Raw genomic sequence first — 13,248 nt, forward strand, 5'->3', positions numbered from 1 at the left:
TAAAGTTGTCCCGAAGTGTAGCCCATCTTTGAAGATCCTTCTTCTCCCAGGGAAAAGGTCTTTGAAGCTTCTGTAGCATTGGGTTTTTACGGAATGCTACTGATGCACTATCAATTACTCCAAAAGACTGGAAGTAGAGTAAATACTGAAAGGCTTTTATTAACAGTAAATGGACCAATGTCCATGCTGAGTATCTGTCCTGGACTGAGGGAGGAGCAGTGACACAATCGCCTTTATTCAGGGGTCTGTGGGAGGAGCCACAGGAGCAGTCAGCAGAGGGGTGTGTCCAGGCAGATAACCCAGTTACAACATATATATATATGCTTTACCACAAATACCCCATGCCCAAACCCTCCTCCTTCCACAGCCAGGCTTGGAATCATCCATCTCGAAGTTAACTAAACAGTTAGGAGCCAGTATTTCTAACTTCAATTGGTGCAAAGAACAAGATTACGGACACACACAAGCTTTGTTCTCCTTTGATTGTCAGAACAAGATTACTTAATTTTTTTTACGACGTCTACATTTGTCTGTCCTTTTGGCTGCTATTTTGAGCAAGTAAGGAGAAATGATCGTGACACACAGAGCAGGCAACAAGAAGACTTGGCAAATTCTCTGAATGTTTCTGCATCTAATTAGAGCCCATTATTGTGTACACTGATGAACATCTGTTGATAATTTGTAGAATTCCACTAATAATAATGACCCACTAATAATAATTAGATTATTAATATCCCATGTAACAATCTTGGTTCAGCCCCTGTATTTGAAGAAAATTGAATTCCAAGGAATTTTGCCCAATTATTCTTTGGATAGTATTTTTTTTAATTCATATATGAATCTAAAGTAGTATCACTGAAGCTTAAAATAAACTTTTAAAACTGTACGAAGCGAATAAGGCCATTCACCCCCTTTCTTCATGCCAGGCAAAAGAGCCTCTGTGACAAGTGCCATTTCCCAGCTCCCAGGCTACAGCTTTGGGAGTTCCAGCACATTCAGTAGCGAATAATTGTTCTGTGAGTTTCTACGGCCATTTGCCTTTCTGGCAGTGAGTTCCAGCACCACAGAACATTTTGTGAAAAATCTTTCTCTCTAACTTCCTTTTAACTTTTATTACATTAAATCTGAGTTATAAGTTTCTCTATTCAGGGAAAAGATATCTCTTATTCATCCCATCTAAAGTTATGGAACAGAAACAAGCTGTTTGGTCTATCCAGACCATGCCGAAATATTATTCTCCCTAGTCCCATCAACCTGCCATTGGACCAGGGTTCTCCAAGAGCCTCCAACCATGTATTTATCTAAACTCTAAAACGTTGCAATCAAACCTATAGTCATCACTTCCACTAGAAGCCTATTCCACGCAAGCAGTACCCTCTAGTCTGCTCATAATCTCATGAACCTCAACTAAATCTTCCTTCAGCCTTCTCTGTGCGCAAGGAAACAAGACAGACTTGCCGTTCTTTCATCATAATTACAGACCAGTTAACCTGTTCAAGGGAAATGCTGGGATCTGTAATTAAGAAAGTAATAACAGGGAAATTGAAGAATCATAGCATGATTAGGTGCAATCAATGGTTTCATGAAGAGAAAACTTAGATTTTGAAAAGTCAAGTCGAGTTTTTTGAGGCTTTAACTGTCTGGATAATAAGCGATGAAGAATTGGATAACATATCACACAAATGTAAAAATAGATTCACATGATTGGGGATAACATAATAGCACAACTATATAACTCATCCTCTCAGTATTATTGATAATTATTATTACTAGAACCATAGAACACTACAGCACAGAAAACAGGCCATTCGGCCCTTCTAGTCTGTGCTGAAACTTTATTCCGCTAGTCCCATTGACCTGAACCCAGAGCATAACCCTCCAGACCTCTCCCATCCATGCATCTATCCAATTTATTCTTAAAAATTAAGAGTGAGCCCGCATTTACCACATTAGATGGCAGCTTGTTCCACACTCCCACCACTCTCTGAGTGAAGAAGTTCCCCCTAATGTTCCCCTTAAACCTTTCCCCGTCCACCCTAAAGCCATGTCCTCTCGTATTTATCTCTCCGACTCTAAGTGGAAAGAGCCTACTTGCATTTACTCTGTCCATACCCCTCATAATTTTGTAAACCTCTATCAAATCTCCCCTCATTCTTCCCCCCTCACTCTTTCAATCTTACTGATATCCTTCCTATAGATAGGTGACCAGAACTGCACACAATACTCCAAATTTGGCCTCACCAATGTCTTATACGACCTCCCCATAACATCCCAACTCCTATACTTAATACTTTGATTTATGAATGCCCAGACGCCAAAAGCCTTCTTTACAACCCTGTCTACCTGTGACGCCACTTTCAGGGAATTATGTATCTGAACTCCCAGATCCCTTTGTTCCTCCACATTCCTCAGTGCCCTACCATTTACTGTGTATGTCCTACCTTGATATGTCTTTCCAAAATGCAACACCTCACACTTGCCTGCATTAAATTCCATCTGCCATTTTCTGGCCCATTTTTGCGGTTGGTCCAGATCCCTCTGCAAGCTTTGAAAGACTTCCTCGCTGTCCACAATGCCTCCAATCTTAATTTCATCAGCAAACTTGCTGATCCAATTTACCACATTATCATCTAAATAAATAAATAAATAAAGGCATCCATTAGTCTTGTGAGACCATGGATCTGCGCCTGGAAAGTCTTCACTCTCCAGGGCGCAGGCCTGGGCAAGGTTGTATGGAAGACCAGCAGCTGCCCATGTTGCAAGTCTCCCCTTTCCACGACACCAATGTTGTCCAAGGGGAGGGCATTAGGACCCATACAGCTTGGCACCAGTGTCGTCGTAGAGCAATGTGTGATTAAGTGCTTTGCTCAAGGACACAACACATGTTGCCTTGGCTAGGGCTTGAACTCACGACCTTCAGGTCGCTAGTCCAATAGCCTTAACCACTTGGCCACGTGCCCACACACATTATCATCTAGATCATTGATATAGGCAACAAACAACAATGGTCCCAGCACAGATCCCTGAGGCACACCACTAGTCACAGGCCTCCAGTTTGAGAAGCAATCATCCACTACCACTCTCTGTCTTCTCCCACACAGCCAATTTCGAATCCAGTTTACAACCTCTCCATGGATACCCAGTGTCTGAACCTTCTGAACTAACCTCCCATGTGGGACCTTGTCAAGGACCTTACTAAAGTCCATGTAGACAACATCCACAGCCTTTCCTTCATCTACTTTCCTGGTAACCTCCTCAAAAAACTCTACGATCTACCACGTCCAAAGCCATGCTGACTATCCTTAATCAGCCCTTGGCTGTTCAAATACTTGAATATCTGATCTCTCAGAACACATTCCAATAATTTACCTACTACTGATGTCAGGCTCATCGGCCTGTAATTACCCGGTTTACTTTTGGAGCCTTTTTTAAACAACGGAACATCATGAACTACCCTCCAATCCTCCGGCACCGCACCCGTGGCTAAGGACATTTTAAAAATTTCTGCTAGGGTCCCTGCAATTTCTACACTAGTCTCTCTCAAGGTCCGAGGAAATATCATGTCAGGCCCAGGGGATTTATCTACCTTTATTCACTGTAAGGCAGCAAGTATCTCCTCCTCTTTAATCTCTGTATGTTCCACAACACTACTGCTTGTTTCCCTTCCTTTCATATACTGTAGTGTACGCTATGCCAGTTTCCTGAGTAAATACTGATGCAAAAAAACTGCTTATGATCACCCTCACCTTGTGAGGCTCCACACATAGACGACCACTCTGATCTTCTAGGGGACCAATTTTGTCCCTTACTATCCTTTTACTCTTAATATACCTGTAGAAACCCTTTGGGTTTACCTTCACATTATCTGCCAAAGCAACCTCATGTCTTCTTTTTGCTTTCCAGATTTCCTTCTTTAGTATTTTCTTACATTTTCTATACTCTTCAAGTACCTCATCTGTTCTTTGTTGCCTATACCTGCTATACACCTCTCTCTTTTTCTTAACCAGATCGCCAATATCCCTAGAAAACCAAGGTTCCCTATGCCTGTTAACTTTGCCTTTAATCCTGTCAGGAACATGCAAACTCTGCACTCCCAAAATTTCACCTTTGAAGGCCTTCCACTTACTGAACACATCCTTGCCAGAAAACAACTTATCCCAATCCACTCTTCCTAGATCCTTTCTCATTTCCACGAAATTGGCCCTTCTCCAATTTAGAACCTCAACTCCAGGACCAGACCCTTCCTTATCCATAATTAACTTGAAACTAACTCGCCTACACATACTTCTGTCACCTGACCTGTCTGGTTCCCTAATAGGAGATCAAGTATTGCTCCTCTGTCGTAGGTACCTCTACATATTGATTTAGAAAACTTTCCTGAACACATTTGACAAACTCCAAGCCATCTAATCCTTTCACAGTGTGGAAGTCCCAGTCAATATGTAGAAAGTTAAAACCCTCTACTATTGCGGCTGTAACGAGACCCAATTTCCCTCGGGATCAATAAAGTATATCTATCTATCTGCCTATCTATTATTAATATAATAATATAATATAATATAATATAATAAACAAATATAATATTATTATTTGTTCTTCTGTATTTGCACAGATTGTCTTCTTTTGCACATTGGTTTCTTGTCAGTTTTTGTCAGTATTGCGTCATTTTTCATTGATTCCATTGTATGTATTTGTTCTACTGTGAATGCCTGGAAGAAAATTAAGTTTTGGGTAATATTTGGCAATATATATAGACTGTAAATACATTTACTTTGAATTTTGAGCAGGAATTGAGAATTGGTTGAACAACAGTAGGAATAAACAGTTCATTATTAGGCTGGCACACTGTTACTAGGAGGGTGTCCCTGCAAATCTGTAGACAACACAAAAAGGATGAGAAAGTGAGTCTACAGGAGAATGCAACAATGCTACAAATGTTATAGACTAAATATAAGGAGAAGACAGACATCATCTAGTGCAAAATTATGTACTTGCACTGGAAAAGGAACAATATTTTTTGATGATGAGAAACCAGTAATTTTTGTTTTGTCTGCAAAGAACCTTTAAGTGTTGATTCATGAGACACTGAAGGAAAATTGTAGGCATTGCAATGGTAAGCCAAAAGGCTCATTACATTAACCTTTTATTGCAAAGCTTTGCGGTCCATGGAGCCATACACCACAGACACAGCCCCTTCAGCCCATTGAGACCATAAGCTGCAAATGTTTGGTCCATCTGTTCTTTTTTTTTTCAAGGTTCAAAGTAAAATTGTTAGCAAAGTACATACAGTATATTGTATGTCACCAAATACTTGCAGGCATTCACAGTAGAACAACAAAATACAATAGAACAAAGAAAATGACATAAATACAAAGACTGAAAAGCTACCAATGTGCAAAAGAAGACAACATTTGTAAAACAAATAACAAAAATAAATAATATGTGGGTGAATCATTGAAAGTGAGTCTGTAGGTTGGGGAATCAGTCCAATGTTAGGTTGAGTGAAGTTATCCACTCATGTTGGTTCAGGAAACTGATGATTGAAGGGTAATAACTGTTCCTGAACCTGCTGGTGTAGGACCTAAGGCTCCTGTACCTCCCTCCCACTGGCAGCAGTAAGAAGAGAGTACGGCCTGGTCGTGGGCATGCTTGACGGTGGGTAGATCCTGCTTTCATGTGGTAGCACTCCTCGTAGATGTACTCAATGGTGGGGAGGGATTTTCCTGCGATGGATATAGCTACTCCATGTAGGTTTTTCCATTCTTGGACACTGGCATTTCCATAATCTTTTTAAGCCTTGTTACCACATTATCCGTCTTCCATCCATGTAGCCAGAAAAGGTTGAAAAATGATGATCATGATGTAAGGTAACTAATAGTGCTGAACTCAGTTTCTGGCACTAATGGTGCATGATATTGTTCATTGTGATTTATTGTCAAAAGTCAGTTTTTGTTTCAGAGTAATGTATGGATATTTCAGTTTAACGATCTAGAAGACAGAACTTACGTATAATTGGTCTCCCCGAGGATGTCGAGGAAGGAGACCCTTCAAAATTCTTCTCTCAGCTTTTAAAGGATGTGTTTAGTTCTGTATTCCCCGACAATCCTCCATTGCTCGACCACGCTCACCGTACATTGCGTCCGAAACTGTCGTCCTCCAAATTTAGACCGGGGCCCATGATTCTCTGGTTCCATTATGTTAGCATTAAACAGCATCTTATCCGAATTGCCCACCGGCAAGGTATGATTAAATTTCGACAACATCAGTTCCGTTTAGTGGAAGACTACAGTCCCAAAGTGATGAAGGCGCGGTAGCTTTTAAACCTCTGATGTCGGAATGCTACCAAAAAGATCTCAGGCTGGCCCTATTGTATCCTGCACGTTTAAGAATTTCTCTTTCGGACAGATCACGTCGTGTCTTCCATTCCACAAGTACGGCTCGAAATTTTTTGGATGAGCACCATTCAACTGCTACGGATACCCTGCTTTTATTAATGTTTAGTGCTCGCAGCATCAGCTCCGTTTTCAGGTGCTTTTTTTTTAAAAGCCTTCAATTATCGTATGAAGAAGGTCTTCTATAAGTTCAAGACTTTCATCTTCAGTAAGTAGTGTAGGTATTTTTCACATCTCAATTAAAGTTCATTTTTCCTGCGGATGATTTTACTTTTCTTTAATTTGTTAATTTTAAATTATTTGATTTCTGACATTCTCATCGATGATTTGATGGTAATTTATTTCTGGCTCCTTTGTCATGGGATGTGAGACACACTTAGCTCATGGAGAAAACTGCTGTAAATACATTAATGCACATAGTACAGTGTTATTGGGTTAAGAGTTGCTATAAACTCCCAACAGCAGGAATTGAGCAGTTAAGTAATGAGAAAGTGGTGAAGAGAAAAACATTAGGTTTCTCAATTTAGTGTCCATATCATTAGGTGCTGACATACACTATAAATTTTCCAGACCATCTAATCAAATGTCATGTAAATTGTTACGGAGTTAAAAACAATTTATTTGCCCTGTCAATACAGTTTCAGTACAAAGATGCATTGATGCATTGGCATACACTTATTCTCTTACTCTGTATGATATGCAAAGACAGGATTTACAAGGGAAGGAAAAGAATATCAAGAGGGTTCTTCTATTTTCATTAAGAGGTGTAGCCTTCTCCTGCCCACTTTCACATTTTCTTTATGGATTAATATCTGTGAACTAATCCAACAACTAGTTGGAATGTCAAGAGATTGTGATTTCTGGAAGGCGAAGGGAATTGTGAAAATATTGCTCGCTTGCTTGCACTGGTATCTTGCCTGAGCCTTTCAGGTGGTACCAGGCACTGTTAGTTCAAAGGTAGACCCTTCATCATACCATCAGCTCAGTAAAACGGCCCCACCACATCTTGGTTCTGATCCAGCTCATTCTGTACTGAATGTGCTTTAACAGCATTCATAGATCACATCTGCTTTTGGTTATAGTAACATCTGTAATAACAATTTTTGTTAAGGTTCTAATTCTGAAAATCTTGAAGTAGAATTGGAGAAATTTTTATCACCTTAAGTTATTTCTCAACTTCCATCACGTTTTGAATCTTTTTCTCCTCGTTATTAGTGCATTATGTGAGCATTTTGGTGTTGGAATTGTTTCCGGCCTAGAAGTTTGCAAAGATTTGGTATGTCATCGAAAACTTCGACAAACTTCTATAGATGTGTAGTGGAGAGTATATTGACTGGTTGCATCACGGCCTGTATGGAAACACCAATGCTCTTGAATGGAAAATCCCTACAGCAAGTAGTGAATGCGGTCCAGTACATCGCAAATGAAGTCCTCCCCACCTTTCAGAACATCTACACAGAGCACTGTCACAGGAAAGCAGCATCCGTCATCAAGGGCCCCCACCATCCAGGCTATGCTCTCTTCTCACTGCTGTCGTTAGGACCCACACCATCAGGTTCAGTAACAGTCATTACCCCTCAACCATCAGTCTCTTGAACTAGAGGGGTAACTTCATTCACCCCATCACTGAACTGTTCCCTTTGCCTAGGGACTCACTTGCTTTTTTTTGTAATTTATTTTTATATTGAAGTTCATCATCAGACTCGTCACCTCATGCTCTCAATATTTATTGCTTATTTATTTAATACTTATTCTTATTATTTATCTTATTTATTTTTGTATTTGCACAGTTCTTGTTGTCTTTTGCATTTGTTTGTTGTCCATCCTGTTGGAGTGGTCTTTTATTATCTCTATTGTGTTTCTTGTATTTACTGTTAATGCCCACAAGAGAATGAATCTCAGGGTTGTATAGGGTGATATATATTTACTTCAATCATAAATTTACTCTGAACTTTGATCAGGAGCAAAATGGCTAAGCTATTAGCTAATCCCAAATACACAGCGCACCCGTATCTGAAAGTATTAATTTTAATCTGTTAAATAGTTATAAATCTGGCTGAGTTCAAAGCTCAATTCTCCTCTGAAGCTGTGACAGTCAGATAATGCTATCTCTGATTAAACCAGCCCTGAGAGTAGTAGTTATCTACCGTCATTAGTAAAAGCTAATTTATCACACAATTTATTTTCAAGAAAGTCTGTTCAGGCAAAGAATTTCTTGTGCTTTCATAAAATTCAAAAATCCATTAATCATATTTACTGTAAAGTCATTCAGAAATCTACCTTCTATTTATCCAAGCCCCAAAGTATCCAAATATGTTGCTTGGAACTTATTCTGCATATTTATACAAGGAATTGTTTAAAAGAATGCACATGGAAGCTTTCATTTCTTCTCCATTACAGCACCAGAGCAATATTGTGTATCTGTGCTCCTGTGATACTCGTGGACGCCTAGGTTTAGTAAAACACTAAGCTATTTTGTGTCAGCGTACCATCATAACGTTGCTACATCTTCACAAAGTCACTCTAAGTGCAAGTAAGGAGCTATATCACTCTTCCCAGCAAGTTTCCCGGGGTTTTCAATTTTCCCCGTGTCCTGTTACCAAAAATAGGGTTTGACCAGTGCTCACCAAAACATCTTCCAACATGCACTCTATTATTTTGACATTTTGTTTCTTCCTTTAATGACGCTGCACAGTGATATGAGATGTTCAATGCTAAGTATATGAATAACATCATTATGGGTGGTCCCAAAAAGACTGTCATTTACAGTTCCGAAACAGACTCTCTAAACAGGCACTCTATCTGTCATACAAGGAGATTAACAGGGGGACAGATGAAAAGATTCAAAGATGTGTTAAAGCATTCTTGAAGAAATGCAACAACCCCACTGGCTCCTGGTAACCGCTGCCTCATGATTCCTCAAAAGTGGTTTAGATAGTAGGCAGCCGTCAATCCCAGGGGATATTGGGTTTGCGCCTCTGGTGGACTGTGTCCTCTCCAGGGCGCAAGCCTGGGTGGGAAGATTTGAAGAACCGGCTGTTGCTCATGCAGCAGGTTCCCCCTCTCCACATCACTGATGTAGTCCAAATGAAGGGAAAGCGCCGATACAGCTTGGCACCAGCATCGTTGCAGAGGTTGCCAGAGCGAAGCTGTAAACATCAAACTGCCTTAGGGACCCCGGCTTCAGATTTCTTCCTTGGGATTTACTCCCGAATCCTTTCCCATAGGTGGGTATGGCCGCAAAGCAGCGGTGGTTTAAAATCAGTTTTCCTTCTCCGGTTTAGATAGCTGGATTATAAACACAAGAGGTTCTGTATATGCTAGAAATCCAGAGCAACACACACAAAATTGCTGTTATTGCTGCCATGCCATGCAGTCAAGAGATTTTCTTTGTCTTACTCTCCACAGAGGTTAAGTAGGGAGGTACCAGAATTTACCAAGCAATTTTTCAGGAACTTGACACTGGAACAGAGTGTGGAATAGAATCACAATTCCATGTCAGGCATAAGAGATTCTCCAATGCTGGAAATCCAGATTAACACATACAAAATGCTGGAGGAACTCAACAGGTCAGGCAGCATTTATGGAGGGAATGGACAGCTAACATTTTCGATTGAGGGTCTTCATCAGAATTAGATGTAATGAGGGCAGATAGCCAGTAAAAAGAAGTGGGAGGAAGGGGTGGAGCAAGAGCTGGTAAGTGATAGGTTGATCCAGGAGAGAGGAGTCATGAAAGAACATCGATTTGTCTAACATTTGGTACTCTTCCCTTCCGAACCTTCCTTTTTTCTCCTCTTCCTACCATCCCCCTCACCACCTCACCATTATTTTCCACTCCACACCCTCCTTACCTGCTCATCACCCACATATTCCTCTTACCAATTCCTCTCTTCACCTCCTACACTCTTTTCCGTGGTCCACTGTCCTATCCTATCAGAGTTCTATCTTCTTCAGCCTCTTGTCATTTCCACCAATCACTTCCTAGTTTCTTGCATCATTTCCACTTTCCTCCCTGCCTCACCTGGATCTGCCTATTACCCACGAGCTCCTTGTTCCACCCAACCCCCCACCCACACCTTTTTATTATACTAGTTTTCTCCCCTAGTTCTTTACAGTTCTGATGTTTTATGATCTTATGGTCCAAGAAATCCACTTTGGTGGAAAAATAGGAAAACAGATTATTATCTGAATGGTGGCCGATTAGGAAAAGGGGAGGTGCAACGAGACCTGGGTGTCATTATACACCAGTCATTGAAAGTGGGCATGCAGGTACAGCAGGCGGTGAAAAAGGCGAATGGTATGCTGGCATTTATAGCGAGAGGATTCGAGTACAGGAGCAGGGAGGTACTACTGCAGTTGTACAAGGCTTTGGTGAGACCACACCTGGAGTATTGTGCGCAGTTTTGGTCCCCTAATCTGAGGAAAGACATCCTTGCCATAGAGGGAGTACAAAGAAGGTTCACCAGATTGATTCCTGGGATGGCAGGACTTTCATATGAAGAAAGACTGGATGAACTGGGCTTGTACTCGTTGGAATTTAGAAGATTGAGGGGGGATCTGATTGAAACGTGTAAGATCCTAAAGGGATTGGACCGGCTAGATGTAGGAAGATTGTTCCCGATGTTGGGGAAGTCCAGAACGAGGGGCCACAGTTTGAGGATAGAGGGGAAGCCTTTTAGGACCGAGATTAGGAAAAACTTCTTCACACAGAGAGTGGTGAATCTGTGGAATTCTCTGCCACAAGAAACAGTTGAGGCCAGTTCATTGGCTATATTTAAGAGGGAGTTAGATATGGCCCTTGTGGCTACGGGGGTCAGGGGGTATGGAGGGAAGGCTGGGGCGGGGTTCTGAGTTGGATGATCAGCCATGATCATAATAAATGGCGGTGCAGGCTTGAAGGGCCGAATGGCCTACTCCTGCACCTATTTTCTATGTTTCTATGTTTCTATAAAATGTTTTTAATATGTAATAGCATGCTTAATATTGAATGAGTTATACTTTGGTTTTGAATATTTGTGACTGACAAACATTCACAACTGTTCAATCTCTTTGATAACCAATTGAGTCAGACTTAACCAGCTGTCAATGCAATTACTTGGGTGAGGTTTGCAATTTTCATTTGGTTAGCGAGAGACTGCACAAAGCCTTGCCCACCAGATTGGATCTGCCCTTCTGAAGAGTGTTTGAACAGGATTTTTTGATTATTTAATAAGGATCAAAATGTGGGACCATTTCCATCCAATAATCTGGACACAAATAAAACAATGAATATTATATAAACCTCTGGAGAATCAAGAGACTACAGATTTTGGAATCTAACACAAAAACTACCTGCTGACATATGTGGGGGAGGGGGATCGAGCAGCATCTGTGAGGAGTAAGGAATTTCCTGAGTGCTGATGCAGGGTTTCAACTCAATATATCGTAAATTCCTTTCCTCCTACAGTTGCTGGTTGACTTCCCTGAGTTACTCCAGCAGATTATTTGTTGTTTGAGTAAGCTTTCTTTCCTGATCCAATAAAATATAATGCTGCCAAATTTGTATTGGACTTAAATAACAAACTATCTATTGGAGGAACTCAGCAGATCAAGCAGTATATGTTGGGGGCGGGGGGAAGGAATTCTCAACATTTCGGGTTGAAATCCGGCGGTAGAATCAGTAAGTCCTGGTGCGGGCTTTTGACCCAGAGTGTCAACAATTTCCCTACACCCCCGCCCCCGCCAAACCCACCTCCACAATAGATACTGCTCATCCCATTGAGTTCCTCCAGCAGATCTTTTTTTTACTCCACATTCCAGCATCTGCACTGTCTTGTATCTCTCTTAAAGAATGAAGTTCAATGTAAAGTTATTATTGAAGTGCATATATGGCCCCATATACAACCTGAGATTCATTTTCTTGTGGGTATACACAGTAAATCCACGAAACACTATAGAATCAATGAAAGACTGCACCCAACAGGCTGAACAAGCAACAAATGTACAAAAGACAGCAAAACTGTAAATACAAAAGGGAAAATAATAATAATAAGCAATAAATATCATTAACATGAGATGAAAAGTTCTTGAAAGTGAGCCCATAGGTTGTGGGGACATTTCAGTGATAAGGCATGTGAAGTTGAGTGAAGTTATCTCCTCTGGTTTAAGGGCATGATAGTTGAGGGCTAATAACTGTTCCTGAACCTGCTGGTGTGGGTCCTGAGGCTCCTGTATCTTTTTCCTGATGGCAGCAGCAAGAAGAGAGCATGGTCGGGATGGTGGGCATCCTTGATGATGGATGCTGCTTTCCTGTGACAGTGCTTCATGAATAGGTGCTCAATGGTGGGGAGAGATTTACCCGGGCCGCATCCACTATTTTTTGGTAGGATTTTTCATTCAATGGCATCAGTGTTTCCATACCAGACTGTGTTGCAACCAATCGGTATACACTCCACCATACATCTATAGAAATTTGTTAGAATCTTTTCAAACGCTTAAGGAAGTAAAGGCACTGCAGTGCTTTCTTCATGGTTACATCTGTATGCTGGGCCCAGGACAGATCTTATGAAAGGATAACACCAAGGAATGTAAAGTTGCTGACCCCTTTGCATCTCTGATCCCTTGATAAGGACTGGCTCATGGACCTCTGGCTTCCTCCTCCTGAAGTCAATAATCAGCTCCTTGGTCTACTGACATTGATTAAGAGGTTGTTATGGCAGCACTCAGCCAGATTTTCAATCTTCCTCCTACTAACCTACAAAGTACCCAGGACATCTTCAGGGAGCGGTATCTCAGAAAGCAGTGTCCATTATTAAGGACCTCCAACACCCAGGGCATGCCCTTTTCTCACTGTTACTATCAGGTAGGAGGTACAGAA

Source organism: Mobula birostris, chromosome 10, assembly GCF_030028105.1.
Source record: "Mobula birostris isolate sMobBir1 chromosome 10, sMobBir1.hap1, whole genome shotgun sequence".
NCBI classification, from domain to species: domain Eukaryota; kingdom Metazoa; phylum Chordata; class Chondrichthyes; order Myliobatiformes; family Myliobatidae; genus Mobula; species Mobula birostris.